The 20,400-nt window shown below is 38.9% G+C and overlaps 2 protein-coding genes and 1 long non-coding RNA gene across 3 annotated transcripts in view; 1 reads left to right on the top strand and 2 right to left on the bottom strand.

The window, feature by feature from the left end:
* Positions 1–20,400, top strand: part of LOC141435628 (uncharacterized) — a 226,363-nt gene that overhangs the window by 153,567 nt on the left and 52,396 nt on the right. The window lies entirely within an intron of this gene.
* MCTS1 (malignant T-cell-amplified sequence 1 homolog) overlaps positions 1–20,400 on the bottom strand; it is an 84,608-nt gene that overhangs the window by 44,852 nt on the left and 19,356 nt on the right. The window lies entirely within an intron of this gene.
* AdipoR (adiponectin receptor) overlaps positions 18,992–20,400 on the bottom strand; it is a 16,307-nt gene continuing 14,898 nt past the window's right edge. Inside the window, 1 exon segment of the mRNA XM_074098351.1 lies at positions 18,992–20,330. The gene's annotated coding sequence lies outside the window, so the exon portion shown is untranslated.

Below are 20,400 nucleotides of genomic sequence, written 5' to 3'. Positions count from 1 at the left end.
ACTTTTACGTTCTATCAAAACATTACAACATCTCAAAAACATTCTCTGTATCTTCGTTTGTTTGTCATGTCATCGATATTTAAGAGCACCAACTTGTCGGTTTCTGTCGGAATCTGTTAGTTCTTTGTGATAGTTTCTTTAGTCCTTCTTGTCCGACATATTAGCGTCTATTTTCTTTATATTTGAAATGCCTATCTTCGGCATTTTCTTCCTCTTTTCTTTCCTTTATAGTTGTTTGTATTATCATTGTCTAGGTTTGTTTATTTTCTCGGACCAATTATAGTAATTAACGTCCTTTTACAGTAATTAATACAATCAACGTCATTATAAACGTCTCATCTTATTTTGCAGTTGCAATCTCTCTCGATGACCCTTTAGCTTTAACGTCATTGCCAATCCACGTGAGACGTGAATGGTGAACCTCAGCCGCTCGTCATGAACTTATGAATAAAAGGAATATTGCTTATTTATGCTGCTCCAACAAAGTAGAGGGCTGGATTTTCTGTTTAGGTTTCTGTACCGCAGAAAGGAATAAATTTTAAACATGGAGGCTACTTTTGGCGGGTAAATTTAAAAAAAATAAAGTTTACAAACTAATATAACCGTGTGATATATCGACATATGAAATGAAACGGCAGTTAAGAATCTCATTTTTTTGTACAATTTACAGAAGTCATTTTAAAACTTTATCAATCCCCTCTCCGAAACTGTCATGTAGTCAGATAAAAGTCTAATACCTAATAAAATAAATCAATAAATATCACAGGCCATCCACACCAATTGACCTAGTCCCAAAATAAGCTTAGCAAAGCTTGTGTTATGGGTACTAAGCAACGGATAAATATAATTATATAGATAGATACATACTACATTATTTAATTAATTAGTTCTTAGAATATATTAGAATAATTTAACAAAATGACATGTAATAATGATATTACCAATAAAAGAGTATGAGTATGTGTACTTAAATACGTATTAAACAACCAAGACCCGAGAAAAAACTTTCGCATTTTTCATACAAATATCTGTCCGACACGGGAATCGAACCCGGGACCTCAAGATTCGTAGTCAGGTTCTCTAACCACTAGGCCATCTGGTCGTTAAAATAGACTAATAGAAACAATACAATAACACTTATCCCGCTTACTCAACGAACTGGTAGGAGTGGCTCTATCTATACCTATAAAACAGTACCGTGACTGACTGACTGACTGACTGACTGACAGACAGACAATGCACAGCCTAAACTACTGGTGCTAGAGACTTGAAATTTGGCATATATGTACCTCGAGTGTTGTAGACTTGTAGAGGTGCACTAAGGAAGGATTTTTCGAAATTCCCACGGGATAGGGAAATATCTATATATGCAGTTTGGCAGATAATTTCTTTAAGGCGCTGTACGTAGTGAAAACTACAATTTTAGAAAATATTTTAAAATATACTTACACAATACTTACAACTGCAATTTTTTTATATGTATATTTTCAGTCTATTAGCTAGTTTTTGACTTCATCAAAAACACGATTGCTGACAAAAACCTCGATAGATTATTTTTTTGAAAAAGAGCCTTCATTTACACGTTAAACCAAATATTATGAAAACAATTATGAATATCAACACAAAATTTGCTTTATTAAATAGTTTTTAGTAGATTTAGATTTATGCTTCATAGATTTTCAATAGGTTGAGTACATCAATCATACCAATTTATTTCGTCTTTGGCAAAATAAAACGGTTCTAGCGCGCGGCGGCGGCCAAGTATTTCCCAGTCGCCAGTACACGCGTGTACGTAGTCGACGACGGACCTGTGCACATTTTTCTAACGCGCTAGTACTACTTTTGAGAGCGAATAATATGGGTAATCGCAGTATTAAAAAAGTTAAGCGAAAGAGGAAACGCATAAGTGAACTCAGAGCACATATGAGAAGCATTAGAGTACTTAAACGGTAAGTACCTACCACACACTAATCGACCGGCCGGAGTGGGGCCGAGTCAGCAGGGCTACTACGAAAGTCAAAACTCGAAGTTCGTGTCGTGCGGTCCCTTTGGCACTTATACTATTTAACACGAGAGGGCATGGATACCGGTATTCGGTATTACCGAAAAACCGGGATACCGGTCATTTTTTCCCCTCTTTTAATACCGGTATTAAATATCTACAAAACCGGTTTTTCGGTATTTTGACTTGTGTTTAAAATAGTAATAGTCGACTTTAGTTTCAAACAAGAAAGCACTTTTAATAACTTTTGTCTTCAGACTTATGGCTTTTGAAGTTACTTACCTCTTAATCTACTTTCAAATTTCAAATTTACCGAGCACAAGTTTGCTTTGCTTATTTGTAGTGTAAGCTTTCTCGAAGTTGGACCTACCTAACTGGACCGTTTGTCCCAGGTATACATAGTCGTCAACAACTTCGAGCGCAGAGCCCCCGACCATTGCGGGAGTTGGGACAACATGGACATTAGTTAGACATGACTTTCGTCTTGCCCATGTTCATTTTTAGGCCAACTCGGTCGGAAACTGCTGAGGTGCTGAAGTCTTCCATGGTCTCAGCCATGACTACAATATCGTCGGCGAATCGAAGGCGAGTGAAGTACCCGCCATTAATGTTGATGCCTCGTCCTTTCCAGTCCAGAACCTTAAAAGCATCCTCCAATGCAGCGGTGAACAGTTTCGGAGCAAACACATCTACTTGTCTGACTCCCCGCTGCAGAGGAATAGGCTTCGTGCTCTGGTCATGTAATCGGACGGACATAGTGGCGTTTTTGTACATACACTAGACACTTCAACACTTCGATATACCGATAGTCAACTGCACCGCTGGAGAGCCTGCATCACAGCCCAAGTCTCGATCGAATCGAAGGCTTTCTCGTAGTCCACAAATGCAAGGCAAAGGGGGAAGTTATACCCTTCGGTCTTCTGTATAACCTGCCGCAACGTACATGTGGTCTACGGTACTATAGGTATTCGGAAGCCGGCTTGTTCGGGAGGCTGGAAATCGTCAAACCTGCTTGCGAGACGATTTGTGATGACCCTGGAAAACAGCTCGTAAACATGGTTTAGAAGTGAGATGGGTCTATAATTCTTCAGCAAGGTGTTATCACCTTTTTTGAAGATGACCACCACCACTGTCTTCTGTTCCATGCTTTCGGTGTTCCCCCTTGGTGGAGGACGGAACTAAACGGCGTCTTAAGGTCCTTAAGAACTGGTTTACCACCCGCCTTCAAGAGTTCGGCTGTAATTTCATCGTCACCCGGGGCTTTGTCATTCTTAAGCTATTTGAGGGCCATACTAATCTCGTACAGGCTGACGTCTGGGATGTCTTCGTGATAGTGTCGGGTTAATCTAGCCCTCGGGTCTTTAGCTAGATTTTCGACGGGTGTTCGGGTTGTCGTGTCGCTATCCATAAAACCTCTCGTTTTCCCCCAACAGCTCAGGTTTGGATGAAATGATTCTGCCATCGTCGGTCTTCAACTTCATTAACCGGCTTTGACTTACAGACAGATCCCTGGTAAACACCTTAGAGCCTCTGATACGCTCAATAGCCTCTTCAATGCTATTTATTAGTATTAAATCGGCGTACATCGTGCTTCAGAGATTTTGAGATCTGCCTATTGAACTGCTGATAGCGACAATTAAGCGTCACCTGAGGACTTTAGCAGCATCTCACGCCTCACCTTCATGAGCCTAAGGCCAGAGCGCGAGAGCTTATTGGTTCTAGTACGGCGGGTTTTGAAGAAGTTAGATCCGATCGTATGGACAGCTTCCACAAACCCGTCGTTGTAATCGTCCACGTCGCTACCTAGGCATTCGAAACGGTTTTGAAGTTTGAGCTGAAAGCTCTCGGGGTTTTGGGGCTAAGCTGGTTCCGGGCGGAGCGTAGATTTCATCAGTAATTCTTTCAAGCTTGAACTGGATATTTAATGAGCCTCGTACAAGCGAAAGAAATTATGTGAAAATTTGGTTGGGAACTAATAATCGGTGAAACAATTTTAACCGAAGAATTAGAGAATCCAATTCCATATTATATAAGTATTAGTTAACAATTAACAACTTAAGTTTTTTATTTTAATACTTGCTCATTAAAAGGGAAGTTTATTAAATCTTGCTTTTCATGTATATTGGTTATATTTCAACAAAACAACAGACTTAAACAGAAAGAAAGAAAAATAAAGAGAAAATACGGAAAATACCGAAATACCGGGATACCGGTTTTCAAAATTTGAATACCGGAATAATACCGGTATTGCCATCAAGCCCAATACCGCATAGCCCTACACGAGAGCGAGAGGGACGGTACGACACGAACTTCGAGTTTCGAGTTTCGTAGTAGCCCTGCAGACGCGCGAGGCGCCCCGCATTCGCCTCCACCGCGTCGTCTGCTTCACCCCCTCAAATACCGAAAAATCTTCTATAAGCGCGCCTTAAACAATGTATTCTGTTATTTTAGAAAATAATAAAAAAAAAATCTCAATTTCTAAGAGTCGAATATAAGAGTCGAATCTCTAAAACTATTGGGCCGATTTTAAAAATTCTTTCACCGTTAGTAAGCTACACTATCCTTGATTGACATAGGTTACTTTTTTTCGGGATAATGCAAAATTCCCTCGGGATGGAAATAAGTTAATTCAACTTCGAGGCTGATTAAAAAACACTAATAGAAAGCTACAGACTCTGTAGTTCACTCTGTACACAATAAAAAAAATTGTCCTCGTCATTGACTTCGAGGCCATACGGGTTTGGGGCGGCTGATCTTGGCCTAAAAGTAAAAGCCAATTTAAGAAGTCGCAAGTGATTGTTGTCGGTAGCGTACACTTCATTTCGAGGCTTAATTAATTTTTGATGGAACGTTAATTCCTTTCTCAACCACGGTCAAAAATTTGGGCATCATCATGGACGCTTTCATGGTCGGCTCATGTCTCTGAAGTCAGCCGCAAGCTTTTTGCCTCAGTCCATTCACTTAGACGCCTGCAAAATTTCCTTCCTTTGCACACCAAGATTACACTGGCACAATCTCTCCTTCTCCCTCTCCTCGACTAAGGCGACATAGCCTATCTAGATCTCTCTGAGCAGCTACTAGACAAGCTTGAGCGACTTCAGAATGTGTGCATACGCTTCATATTCGGTCTCCGAAAATACGATCACGTGTCAAGTTTTCGTGCTCAGCTGAAGTGGCTGCCAATTCGTCATCGCCGTAATATTCACATCCTGTCGTTGCTTTTTAATATCCTTTTTAAACCTCAGTCCCCTTCCAATGTTTCAGAAAGGTTCAGTTACTTGGCTGCTGGGTCTGGAAATTGGTTGCGGTCGAGTAATAATCTTTCTCTCGATTTTCCAGTTCCCAAATCCAAATCCTACTCTAAATCCTTCTCCATGCACGCTGTGAGTCTGTGGAATCGGTTGCCAGGTGATATCAGGCGGACACAGTCGGTTGCCACCCTGGGCGCACTAGCTTGACAGTTCATCGTAAAATCTTAAAGGAGGCAGTGTTGTATGTTCTGTTTTGTGTATATGTGGTGTATAAGTATATATGTATTTTGCATGTAGTTTATTTAACTTGATATGTATTAGTTTATTGACTTTATTATTATGTACCGTCTTAGTGTGTAACTATATATGTAAGTATGTGTATTTATAGTGAACTTTTGAGTTAATTGAAATTTCGATTCTTTTACCTTTCATTGTACTTGTAGTGTCTACTCTTGTGTATGATGTCTTGTCAATCGTTCAAAGGTTAACTGGAAAAGATCCCTTTAAGGGATAGGTTCGCTTTTGTACATCTTATTATCCTGTGTTCTGTTATTTTCATGTATTTTTATGTACACTTTCGCATTTATTATATTAGTATGGATACTAGATTGAAAGGGCGGTACGATACGAACTTCGAATATCGTAGTAGCCCCCCAGGACTAGGTAGGTAGGTACGTTATTCATAGAACTCGTAAACCACCGTTTCCTACTTCGAGCACGCATTCGCTCTAAAATAGAATTCAGTAGACCATTCTGTATAATACCGCTGAGTATAAAATTTTCGACTCGAAACGCGAGTATTTATGTTTTTATGTCAATTGAGAACAGAGTTTGCGGGAAAAATATCAAAAGAGTTGTACACTCCGAGAGATTAATTGCCAATTTTTAATGCAAAAAATTGGCAGAAGGACAGGTTTAATGCCACTCAAATGTGCACATTGCATAAGATTAAGAACATTACGATTAATACCTTAGTACCTTAATACCTTTTACACGACCAGATGGCCTAGTGGTTAGAGAACCTGACTACGAAGCTTGAGGTCCCGGGTTCGATTCCCGTGTCGGGGCAGATATTTGTATGAAAAATACGAATGTTTGTTCTCGGGTCTTGGGTGCAATATTTAATATGTATTTAAGTATGTATCTATGTCTATATATAATTATATTAATCCGTTGCTTAGTACCCATAACACAAGCTTTGCTAAGCTTACTTTGGGACTACGTCAATTGGTGTGAATTGTCCCGTGATATTTATTTATTTATTATTTATTATACCTTTTCTATGCAGTTTAAGTTACAACACACATTGGAATGACCAGTTTTTTTTATGACTCACATCTTATCACTATGTTAGTTTTTGCGACCTTCGTTTGTGTAAATTCTAACTGATAAGGCGTCCTACAATTGTTTTTGTCTGTTATCATAATCAAATAACACGCAGTAAAAATTTGTATTATTGTTTCATCAAAATTAGATCCAACGCTTTTATCCTCAATACCCGCATTACTAAAACAAAAATGAATGGTAGCGCATATATTGCTACCACCTATATCCGAATTATGTTCGAATTTATAGTGTTATAAGTATTTATGGCAAGATAAAACATTGCATCACAAACAAAACTATTAAAACTAAACAAAGCGCAAAGATACAAGAGGATGAGACGCAGTTTATTATTTTTATATTTACTATTATTGTTATTATTCATACCATTTTATTCTCTAATGTTTTAAAGGAATAATTTTAAAATTCAGAAATAATACATGTCATACATTAAAACATTAGAAAGTTAGAACTGTGACTCCTTTTAAAAAGGACCAGCTGACATAAAAGCCGGTTAGGTTAGGTTAGAACTGCGACACCTTACAACAAAAAAGTACCAGCTGACAGAAATGCGTTATGTCAAATCAACCTTTCAATACAATCACCACATTAAATGTTATGACCAATAACGGTATGAAATTCAATAGTTATGACTAATGAAAGGAGGCGAAAGAAAATTATGACTATTGAAATTATGACCAAAGATAATATGACGAGCTACGATTATGACAAACAACGATATAGATAAACCAAATCGAAAGTTTAACGTTATGGGAGTCAATATAGACCCATGTAAATCGCGCGACAATACAATAATCTAGTAGTGACATGGTAGTCCAGATCCGGGATCGTCTCCGCAGGACGGAACTCTTCACCGATTAATAGCATCGACTTGAAATTTGGTATGCAAATGTAGTTTGGGTGACAATGCAAGTACAGTCAACAAAAAAAGCTTGTATTAAAAATGAAATTTTTATGGTTAGCTTATTTTATTTTGAACATGAAACTACCGTGAGACTCATTCATATTAAATGATATTACAATATCATTTAATATAGGTTAGTTTATGTTTAAATTATCAAAATGTTGAATTTTTCTCGATTCGACTTATGATGGGAGAAATGCAAAATCGTGTCGATTCTTGCTCATTTTTATCCTCTTTAAAAATTAACAGTCAGTAAAAAACCCCGAGAGATACATATGGGACAACTCAATGGGACTAGTGGGATAGACGGACATTTTTAGTACTTAATCTAAGAAACAGTTAGCATTATAGGTCAGGTCAATAAGATTAATGAACCACTGTATTTAATTCAAGGTACGCGGAATCCGAAAGTGTGCAGTTGGCAGAATGCCTGCCGCGGATGCTGGATGGATACATCAATTAGTTCTTCTAGAGACGGGAGAAGTGGAATAGCGAAAATGTATTTCCATGAGAAAATATTAAGATGAATGTACTTTACACTATAAAGCGTAAAACCTAGTTTAGACTTGCAATAAAAATCGTGCAATTTGCATTACATTGCAAAGCCGTAAAGCGAACGGGTTTAAGGTGGTCAATCAAGAAGTGCCGCTATGGTATAATGCAACTTGTATGATTTTTCTTGCAGGTCTAAATTGGGCTTTAGAGGTTAGAAGTATTGTTGTAATATTTAAGTACATAAGTAACGCATGATGGCATTGCGGAGTAAGTAAGCAGAAAGAAAGCTTTTTTGACGCTAGAAACATTTATCACTTCCTTAACTGAGATACGTTTTAAATTTTATCATGATCGGTTGAAATCTTATCCCGGATCATCCCAAATTTGGTATAGCTACACTATGTAGATACATAAGTATCTGCGACTCTGCGTACACCTAATGGATTTCTGGATTTCTTTACTTCTTATCCCAATGTTCCCGCGCGATCAGTGATTGTCACTTCGGCACCTAGATTTCGACAGATTATTATCCCGATTGAATTGGTAATATGAATGAACATGAACACGTAATAACATATCCTTCGAACAAGATGTAACGACGGATCATACTGTCAAGACTCCGACAGTCCGACCCTGGTTTGATACGATGTAATATAGGTAGATCAGACAGTTTGAATCACAAACGACACCATACTCGAGATAGTTGGGACAGGATGAAGTGCCAGACGGCCATGAATCTATCATGGATCTATATTTAGCTCCAGTCTTTCAGCTTTATTATTTTGGATGTAATTCGTATGATCACTTAGTGGCATAAGGTACATATCTTTCATTTTAAATTGTTAGGTTATAAAGTTTTCAATTTGTCTGCACCTTTTAGTCATCTAAATTCGTCAAGTTTCAATAAAGGAATTTAGTACCAACAAAACACTAAACTTAAATGTTTTTCCGAAAGCCCTCTATCACACATTTTGTAGCAAGTATACCTACCTATCTACATACCACACCCAAAATCAAGTTGAATAAATTAAAATCCAACAAGCCATTTTCATAAAGCGTTTAAAATGCAGCACTCGATAAAACAGAGACTCTTTTCGTACAGTGTCTTTTAAAAAAACGTTGAAGATCCTATTGGCCTATCCTTATTGATCCTATCGGCATTATTTTCAATACCTAATGAAACAACAATACTAATTTGATTAACCCGTCACGGTTCCTAGAGACTACATTAGTCCAGTGTCCAATGTAGTCTCTAGGACGCGTGACCGGTTAAATTTTAATCGGATCTAAAGTAACTTGACACTAGAAGAACACCGGACAATGGACGATACGCGTGGCTTTCTACGAATGCATTGTGTTGCTACAGTCTAAGGTAAATGCATTGTTTGCAGTCCAACAAACAATCGCACACGACATACGATGCTTGCTAACGGCTAACGGTTACATGGTGCAAGAACAACTACCGGTGATTTTATTTGATTTGTATTTATTCCACGTCGCCGAACGATAGGTACCTCCTGACCTCATAACGTGTCCTATACAACGCTTGCGTAACGCATAACGTAACGAATATTATCAGTAATTTAGTAGAGAGCAGCGTACCGGTCTGTGGAAGCGGTTTCTGTTACATATTTGGGCTATTTAGATAGCCAAGCCAGGCAATGTTGTATGAAATTCCATTACTGTCCTCCAATTTGAAATTAGAACGAATTGTATAGCACTTATTGAACATAGTGCTAAGACGTACTTCGCGTTCTAACATCATGATCTCTTGCGCATTACCAAATAGGTACATATATAATACGCGTTTGAAATATCTTTTTCATCACATTTAATGCTTGTTTAGGATGATTGTCTCAAAAGAATATTATAATAAAAGCGATAAGTTTTGAACAAAAAGGAAATGTTACCTACATTTCTGAATCACGTGTAGAATTTAACACCTATCTATATTTATTTATCTAATCGATGAATTTTATAAGTGTGCCGTTTCGAAGTGTAGGCAGTACCCCTAGTGTAAGTTTTCGGTTACAAATACGTATCGATCGCGTTCGCGCTAAAATCTCAATTTATATGGAAACACGAACAGCGCCTCTAGCGGAACGTTTGCGATGTTCGTGTTTCTATAAAAATTGAGATTTTAACGCGAACGCGATCGAGACGTATTTTGTAACCGATACCTTACACTAAGGGCACAGTTTTAGATTCCTTTTTACGCGAGAGAAAATCGTGGATGTTACATTTCAGAGCTTAACCCTTTTCCAGGCCCCGCGAATCTAGATAGGCTACCACAAAATGAATAATAGTTTTATGTTTACCTATGGCGGATTAAATTAAAAACGAATCATATTTTTAACGACTTCAAGTGATTTTTTACCATATTTACATTTTAGGAAGGTATAATATTTGTGTACATTTATGTGGCCGCTATATGCACTACGCCTGGAAAAGGGTTATAGGTAGAGCCATTCACGGTGACGCGTGCCGTGGTTCTTATTACAATGTCATTAATGTCTAATTTTGACAAAATCATGCGTCTTCGTGGATGGTACTAGGTATAAAAGATTACCTACTGAAAACTCTTTCTGTATTGTATTTGTATCTAAGTAGTGTGATTGACAATAATATTTCTTGTTTTTAACCCTTGACGCAAAAATGAGGTGTTATAAGATTGACGCCAATATCTGTTTGTCGCCAGTATTTGGCATCGTAGCTCTCAAACGAATGAATGAACCAATTTCGATGCGGTGTTTTACGTAAAAACGAGTTAACTTGTAGATTAATATGGGTCAGCCGTTTTTGAGATGTTGAACTTTGAAATGACAATGTCACTGTCAGGGATTTTTCAACTTTTCTATGATGGCTGTTCTGTTACATTTTTTGTTACTGATGGTGCATCATTTTGTGTTTAAGTTATGTATGATATGTTCAGTTTTCCTTCCCGTATACTCGAATTTATAATTTAAAACCAGATTAACCTCGTAAAGCCCAAGTCAAATTTTTGATTTATGAACATCAAACTTTATGCTATTTATGAAAGAGTTTGATTTAAAATTACAATAAGTCCTTTATAAAGGACTCTGGGTGTTAGGAGGTTAAGTTTAGTTCTAGAAGCCCTTGACGCCGAGTTTCTGACAGAAACAATATCAAGCGTTGCGAAGCTATACTTGAAACGTTTAGGTAATTAACTAAACGTAAACCAACTTCAGCTGCCAGACTTGGTACATTCAAGGATTTTAAACATTTTGCTTATCTATCATTGTAATACAAACTAGACTTGTGTATTTCAATATAGAAATGTAAATGTTTAGATAGTTTAATGGGGGAATTTCAATATTTAAGACACCAATTGACGTTGTTTTGTTTACATTTAGTTAAATACCTATCCAAACCAAGTACAGTTAATTAACTAGCGACTTTGTGCTGAGCTAGGTTCCTTTTTGTGTCGGGAAGCGTCATTCATGGTTGAATGTTCGCGATCTCATGACGCTCCCATAACGGCAGTGGACAAACGCCGACGTGTTTTTAGTGGGTAGATATGATCCCTAAAGTGAGAGAGCTCCGCATAATTTTCCACGGAAAATATGCACAAGCATTTTCACATCGCAAAAAAAAGGTTCCCTTTTGCGTCCACTTATATATGGTTCGTGTTAAAATAATACATTTGTAAAATATACCAAACAAATATATCTTCTTTGTGCAACGCGGACGATTTTGCCGCATGTATGAACAGAGCTTAGGCTTATTTGATAAACGACCTTTATCTGCAGGATTAAAAAAATACGATTTTATATCGCTTATCTATGAATAACGGCGTTGAATCAGTATAGCACGCAGGTGCACGCAGGATATAATATTTAGTAACATATTAATCTTGGGAACAAGGAATTATTCCAATGACTATAATCCTTTTAATAAACCTTACGAGTAGGTACCTAGGTAGGTATCTAAAGTAGTAATTTATTACTTGTCTGTTCTCTTCAGACGGTGGAAATTAATCACAGCTCTGTATATTTGTCAATCCCTTTTAAAAGTCCATCATTTGGGCCTTTACCCTAGTCAACATTTCGATCAAGTGCCACTGCGAACCCTTTCACAATAAAGGGCAACACACACAGAGAGCGGGCGCGGGTCGGGTCGTGTCCGCCGCGGGAGCCGCGCGGTTCGTTGTATTCACACAGAGCGCGGGTCGGACCCGCGACGGGCCCGCGGCGGCTATCAATGTTGCCAGTTTAGTGACTTTATCCCTAGAAGTGACGGCTTTTGCTTAAATCTTAGCGACCAAAAAAAAGTTTTGATTAAAAAAATGGTTTATCTGGCGACTTTTGGAGTACAAATGAAAACAGTTCTAGAACCAATAATAAGAATAAGAATAATTTTATTTTCTCAAACATGCTCGGAAATGTATGCGTTAATGTCACGAAATGGAGACATGAAGTTTCTCATTTATGGCTCCCTACCACCTCTCTACATAACTTCTTGGCCTAGGCCATGAAGTATGTATGAAAATCCATTATTGTCCGCTGCTCTAACTTTTTAATTTTACTTACTAACATTAAACTGACAAAGGAAAAATTACGAACAGCCAACCACCACTACTCTATAAGCATTTGCGATACTGCGATGCGATGCGATGCGAAGCGATGGGATACGATGCGAAGCGATGCGATGCGATGCGATGCCAAGCGATGCCAAGCGATGCCAAGCGATGCCAAGCGATGCCAAGCGATGCCACGCGATGCCAAGCGATGCCAAGCGATGCCAAGCGATGCCAAGCTATGCCAAGCGATGCCAAGCGATGCCAAGCGATGCCAAGCGATGCCAAGCGATGCCAAGCGATGCCACGCGATGCCAAGCGATGCCAAGCGATGCCAAGCGATGCCAAGCTATGCCAAGCGATGCCAAGCGATGCCAAGCGATGCCAAGCGATGCCAAGCGATGCCACGCGATGCCAAGCGATGCCAAGCGATGCCAAGCGATGCCAAGCTATGCCAAGCGATGCCAAGCGATGCCAAGCGATGCCAAGCGATGCCAAGCTATGCCAAGCGATGCCAAGCGATGCCAAGCGATGCGAAGCGATGCGATGCGATGCGAAGCGAAGCGATGCGAAGCGATGCGAAGCGATGCGAAGCGATGCGATGCGAAGCGATGCGAAGCGATGCGAAGCGATGCGAAGCGATGCGAAGCGATGCGAAGCGATGCGAAGCGATGCGAAGCGATGCGAAGCGATGCGAAGCGATGCGAAGCGATGCGATGCGATACGATGCGAAGCGATGCGATGCGATGCGAAGCGATGCGATGCGATGCGATGCGAAGCGATGCGAGGCGATGCGAAGCGATGCGAGGCGATGCGAAGCGATGCGAGGCGATGCGAAGCGATGCGAGGCGATGCGAAGCGATGCGAAGCGATGCGAAGCGATGCGAGGCGATGCGAAGCGATGCGAAGCGATGCGAGGCGATGCGAAGCGATGCGAGGCGATGCGAAGCGATGCGAGGCGAGGCGATGCGAAGCGATGCGAAGCGATGCGAAGCGATGCCAAGCGGTGCGAAGCGATGCGATGCGATACGAAGCGATGCGATGCGATGCGAAGCGATGCGAAGCGATGCGAAGCGATGCGAAGCGATGCGAAGCGATGCGAAGCGATGCGAAGCGATGCGAAGCGATGCGAAGCGATGCGAAGCGATGCGAAGCGATGCGAAGCGATGCGAAGCGATGCGAAGCGATGCGAAGCGATGCGAAGCGATGCGAAGCGATGCGAAGCGATGCGATGCGAAGCGATGCGATGGATGGATGGATGGATGAAATATTTCCTCACATTGAGAAAAGCACTATACAAGCCTCGGCCAGAACAGGGATTGCTGAACTCGTTTTATCCCGAACTCGTCCCTTACTTCATGGCTTCAGGCAATTATACAGTGCCGCGAGATATATGTGGTTAACAAAAAAGTAAAACCGACTCCAAAAAAATAAAAAAAAATAACAATAAATGGAACCGACTACAAAACCCTTCAAAATATTTTCCTAGGTGTACCTATTAGCTCGAAGTCGGTGCCTCAGCACTAGGGCTTCCATCCCGGGAATCGAGACTCTCGGAAAACCGAGAGTCTCGAACCATTTTCGGTCCCGAGACTCTGCAGTTCCAGTCTCGGTGATTTTCGAGACTTCGAGACTTATTTTATTCAGTCCAGCAAGACCGGACTTGTGATTGTTTACAGTCAATTATAATGCATATACGATAAGTAAAATCAAATGAACTTTCAAAAGTACCTCTAAAATCCACTATACGTTAAATACTTGAATTAGCTAGGTAAACTGTGGTTATACTGTGATGATTATGTTGTTCACTACATGATAATATTTATTAACGACGATGCATGGAAGAAATTGTATTTTGTCATCTACATATTTTATGTACCTACACCCCAAGCGGATTCATTGCATTGCAGTCACTAACTAAGCCATAAAAACAGATAGAAAAAGATTATGCGTTCTGAACTCTTAGTAAAGAGGAGATAAGGAACAATTGTTGTTACACTCATAAGGCCATACTGCTTGGGAAATGTCATGGTTTTGGGTGTGGTTTTGGACATATGCTAAATTTTCTTAGTAAGTTTTTGAAAAATTTTACTAAAGTTTTTCAGAAACATGTTCATATGATAGATTGATGTTTATGTATCGAAAAGTGTAATTAAACGAAATTGCATTTTTGGACATGCATCCTTTTGAATTAGGATGGTAGTGTTCTGATAATTTAATAAACAACATAAACTTTATATTAAAAAATTTTTTTTTCGTAATATTTGAAGTGGCCCGCTCTTTTCCCACTAAGTACTTCTTTATCTGCAACTACGACGACTATGACTTCACTTCAGATTCGGACCACCCAAAAGGATTTGTCGTTAAGTCTCGAAAGTCTCGAAATTTCGAGACTCCCGGGACTGAAGACAAAGTCTCGTCTCAGTCCCGAGACTCAAAAATATTTCCGAGACTGGACGCCCTACTCAGCACGAGCCAGCATAAATAATTGAAATAAAAAAAACCGACACGCTCTTGGCCGGTTCTTGTTTATTACTTCATCACGTCTAAACCACTGAACCGATTTAGATGAAATTTGGTATACATATAGTTGTAGTCACAGAGATGGACATAGGATAGTTTTATCCCGGAAAATTTGTATAGTTTCTGCGGGATACATTGTATACTGAATTTCATCTAAATCGGTTCAGCGATTTTGACGTGATGATGATGGCTGATGAAGTAATAAAGAAACAGACTTACAAACTTTCGCATTCATAATATTAGTGGGATGGGATTAAAAGTAAGTGTTTTTTATATTATGTATGTTGTTCGACAGTCAACGTCATAAATAAGTGATCACTTTTAGGTATAGGTACCTTGTCGCTTTCAGTCGTTACACAATTTCGTATGGCTTATCAAACATGACGTTAAAGTGCCAAGGTACAAAAGTGATCACTTATTTATTACGTTGAATGTACCTACACGATATGTCATTAATTAATTATAATATTTATCTAATTAGTTATCAACATTTTTTTTACGTAACCCAACCTTTCAGACCGCCAGTGCCCTGTCACTACCAGATTATTGTATTGTTACACAATTTACATAAGTATTCCAAATTTCAAGTCAATCTGACTACTGGAAGTGGTCAAAATATACTTGCAGAATTTGACTACAGACGGACAGACAGACAACGGGACATGTGAAACTAAATAAAAGGTTGTAAAAGTAGCCTTTATGTTATTCCAGCTATCTACGTACCAAATTTCATTCAAATGCCGTTTTAGTGTGAAGGAGTAACAAACAAACACACACACACACACGCACACAAACTTTCGCATTTATAATATTTACTTACATATAGTACTTGTCAATTTAATTAGCTGTACATGGCTGACAATTATATTTTTATTAGAAAGTTCACAGTGTGGATTTTACTTTATTATTTAAATTTATGTAATGGTTAAGTTACAGAAATACGTTACTTTAACTTCCCTTAAAAAAAAGCCTGGGTGCCGGTAGCCCAGTAACACACTGTAGATAGGCAATGCTAATATATCAATACTGAGGAGTCAAAGTTATCGATACTATCAAAAATTCGATATATCGTTGCAACCCTACCTGTCAAAGGACGCCGCGTGCGAAGGTAAAGCCATAAATCGCACGCGGCATCCTTTGACAGAGGCCGCGCGTGTCAAAGCGGCGGCGCGATACAAACACCGGCCATTTGCCGCTCGGCACGGCTGCCAAATTAGGGGTTTTCCCCTCAAATTTAGGGGGTAAATAACTGGGATGGGGTATTTTTAAGGATTGTTGGGAAGTTTTGCTTTTTATATTTATTTTGTATTTCTTATATTTCACATTATTTCTTGATAAAAAAAAATAAAAATACAAAATTATTGGGCCTGGGGTAACCCGATCTAGCCAGTCAAATTTGATGACTCAGCATGACCCAGCAGGATCGTGAGGTAGACGACTATTGTTCCATACCTGCTGGCTCGTGCTGAGTCACCGACTTCGAGCTTTCAAGGGTTTTGCGGTCGGTTCCATTTTTTGTTATTTTTTTTGGAGTCGGTTTTACTTTCTTCTTAAAAAAATATTTTTATACGTATTAACCTGTTGAACCTAATAAGATTTTGCATTACCTGCAGCAACGCATGCTAAAATATGGTATAGTAGTTAGGTTATATTAACATATATATGTTTTATCCAATATAGCTTCCATCGAAAATAGCCTAGTGTGTATTTCTTTTCAGTCGGTTCCATATGGGTATCAAATGAAAGGGCTCGAAAAATAGAATCTTCACACGAAAAAAGATCAAATCCAATGTCGCTGCCATCACAAAAGCAAATGTAATCGTCTGGACCATAGTTCAAAAACGGAACCCGTATAGTTTCGCCATGTCTGTCTGTCTGTCTGTCCGTCCGCGGCTTTGCTCAGGGACTATCAATGCTAGAAAGCTGTAATTTTGCACGGATATATAATGAAAACTATCCCGACAAAATGATACTTGTACAATGAAAAATTAAAAAAAAAAAAACATTTTGTGGGTACCTCCCATAGACGTAAAGTAGAGATTTGTTGTATGTAAGTAAGCCGGTGGGTGGAAAATTAAAAAAAAATCTGGATGGTAAGTATATCAAACTTACAATCCTGCCTGATGTCATTATACGACATGTTGCTGTGTGTGTAATCATTCACTTCAATTCTTGTGGCACTACCTATACTAACATGTTTTAGGGGGATTTCCAATTAATTATAGCAATTTTAGGGGTTTTTAACTTAAGTTTTAGGGATAAATATTTTTGAGAGTTGGTAACTCTGCGCTCGGCCCGCGCGCTGTTTGTGACGACGGGCGACGGGCGCGGCCCGCGCACGACCCGCGCCCGCGCCCGCGTTCTGTGTGAAGGCTTCCATATACCGCCATGCAAATACGCCCGTCGCGGGCCCGCGCACGACCCGCGCCCGCTCTCTGTGTGTGTTGCCCTTTAATGTCACAGCGACCGTCAAGTCAATTACCAATAGCTGTGCCAATAGTCAGAACGGTAGATGGGAACTTGAGAGGTGCCATAGTGCGATGCCCACAATAGGATGGTTTACCCGACCGGTGGTTTGGCCGAGATGATGACCAGACTTGGAAAAGGTGAAAAAACTTTCATAGCTTTATCAGAAATTGCTGAGCAAATTGCACTGAAATCATGGCAATTAGTTAATGTCATTAAGATCTTGCCACCTTGGATTGGACACACCTAGCAGAGTTTTACAGCGCTGAAGGTCACTGGATCAATCCATACTGTGCAAATGTTTCCTCCCAGCAAACTTTCATGCAGCCCGCGCCACGTATAGCGGTGACCGTTAATGTGCAGAAGTACTATAGGTACTTATTTATTCCACAGGTAAATGTATATAGGTATACCTACCTAGTGCAACCAGAGTTGATGTCGCGGACACAAGAACATGTGTAAAGGATTTTGTCATTTACTCATTCATTTACGAAACTTGAGGTCCCGGGTTTGATTCCCGTGTCGGGGCAGATATTTGTATGAAAAATACGAATGTTTGTTCTCGGGTCTTGGGTGCAATGTTTAATATGTATTTAAGTATGTATCTATGTCTATATATAATTATATTTATCCGTTGCTTAGTACCCATAACACAATCTTTGCTAAGCTTACTCTGGGACTAGGTCAATTGGTGTGAATTGTCCCGTGATATTTATTTATTTATTTCATTCATTCTCCTTTTTAACACCCGACGCAAAAGAGGGGTGTTATAAGTTTGACCGCTATGTCTCTGTCTGTGGCACCGTAGCTCTTAAACGGGTAGACCGATTTGAATGCAGTTTTTTTAATTGAAAGCAGGTTTTCTAGCGATGGTTCTTAGACATGTTTTGTCAAAATCGGTTTAGTCGTTTTTGAGTTTATTTGAACTTTGAAGTGACAAAGTCGGGAGTTTTCCAACTGTTTGTTGGTTAGGTTACTGAGGGCTGGATCCGCGCCTGTGTGTAATAATAATAATCATTCACTTCAACTAACATTTATTATTTATTTTATTTTTGTTAATTTATTTATACCTTTTTGTTATGCTACGTTACTGTGTCCCTATATATATATATGTCTGATTATATGTATAATCAAATTTTATTTTCCATTTTGACAACCCATGCACAACTGTGACTGATAGCGTAGTATAGGTAATGCCACGAGAGTTGAAATGAATGGTTACACACACAGTTACACGAAGAACTGATTGCATGAAAGGAGAATGAATAAAATGAACGAGTGAATGTCAAAATCCCGCTGTCAACGTGACATGTTTTTGAGTGCGTAACCTCAACTCCGGTGGCACTACCTATACCTACACGTGCAGCTGTGCATGTCGTTCGACAAGAAAGGCATTATGCTAACCACATCCTAACTGTTAAATAGTTTCTGTATAATAAAGGATACTTAACGAATCAAATAAATGACAATTAATTTAATGATACTTTATTACATAATATTTGAATCCCACCCCACATACATGCTAAACAAAAATAAACAATTAACAAATCCATTGCACGTGCGAATGGTCATCCAAAGCAGTAAGTTGTCGGATCACACGGTTTCAGATAATCAACAGAAATTTAATTTCTAATTAAATAAATACGAATTAAACATTTATTAAAATTATACTAAGGGCCCACGCAAGCTGACGCGGGTGAGTACAGGTAGGTATAATCTGTCGCACGCGACGCGCTCATACTATACTTAGTTTTTTTTTAGCATGAGAAGGAAGGTCTTGCCGTGTCTTATTGAAAAACGCTTTTGAAAAACAAGTCACAGCAAACAATGTAACAATTCAGGCCATATGATCATTTACATTATTTTGGTATTATAAGTAATAGTTATAGGGCCCACGTGGGACCTACTGCCCAAGCCCTCTCATTCTGAGGGGAGGCCTGCGCCCTGCAGTGGGACGTATATAGGCTGGGATGATGATGAAGTAATAGTTACTGTTTTTTCAAAAACGTTTTTCAATAAAAAGACTCCTGAAGATTGTTTACCCTATTTCTAATGCCAAAAAAAACGAAGTATATTTTCAATAGGCGTCCACCCGCTTTGGGCTTATAACTACTTAATTTTATTTTACCTCTTTATCAACATTCCCAGATCTCAATACATCTTGGTCACAAAATACCTAAATTGCAGAAAGCCTATTTTTTTTCTTAAAACACCGAATTTTAAAATGCCTTAGTTTCATAATGCCTCAACTTCAAAACACTTTCATGTCAAAACAACAATATATGCTTAAAACAACGAAATGTTAAAATACCTAATTTTGTATTACACTGAGACTGTAAATTTTTACATAAGATGAATTTTCCATTTTCTGCCGCAACCTTAATCTTTTGGCACAAAAAAATTAGGCATTTTTCCATTTAGGTGTTTTCGGTTTAAGTTTTTTTAATATTTTGTCATTTCGGTCATTTTTTATTTGGAGGAATTGTGCATTTAGGTATTATGAAATTTAGCGGTTTTAAGCCCAAAGCCTCCACCCGCTCTGTGCAAACCGCGTCAGCTACCAATGCTACCATAGACCCTAAACAACATTGTGCACAAAACATCAATATAATTTTTATAGAATGCAATATCGTTCATTTTCAAAATGTGTAAAAAAAAACAAGTAAGAATAATGAAAAATACTGTCTTTCTTTAGTCAGACCAAGGTCCAAACCTGTGATATGCCAATGAAGAGTAATCCATGCATAACTTTACTGGAGAGGACAATGTTATTTTTCTTTAAATGTGTTTTTTTAATACATTAGATACCTACCTAGAAACTTTTTAAAGCTCCTTTAGTTATTTTAATTATTCTTAACTGGGTACATAAATAACTTAA

This window comes from Choristoneura fumiferana, chromosome 15 (genome assembly GCF_025370935.1).
Source record: "Choristoneura fumiferana chromosome 15, NRCan_CFum_1, whole genome shotgun sequence".
Classification (NCBI taxonomy): domain Eukaryota; kingdom Metazoa; phylum Arthropoda; class Insecta; order Lepidoptera; family Tortricidae; genus Choristoneura; species Choristoneura fumiferana.
The sequence above is the reverse complement of the archived record's forward strand: the minus strand, read 5'-3'. Positions and strand labels throughout refer to the sequence as shown.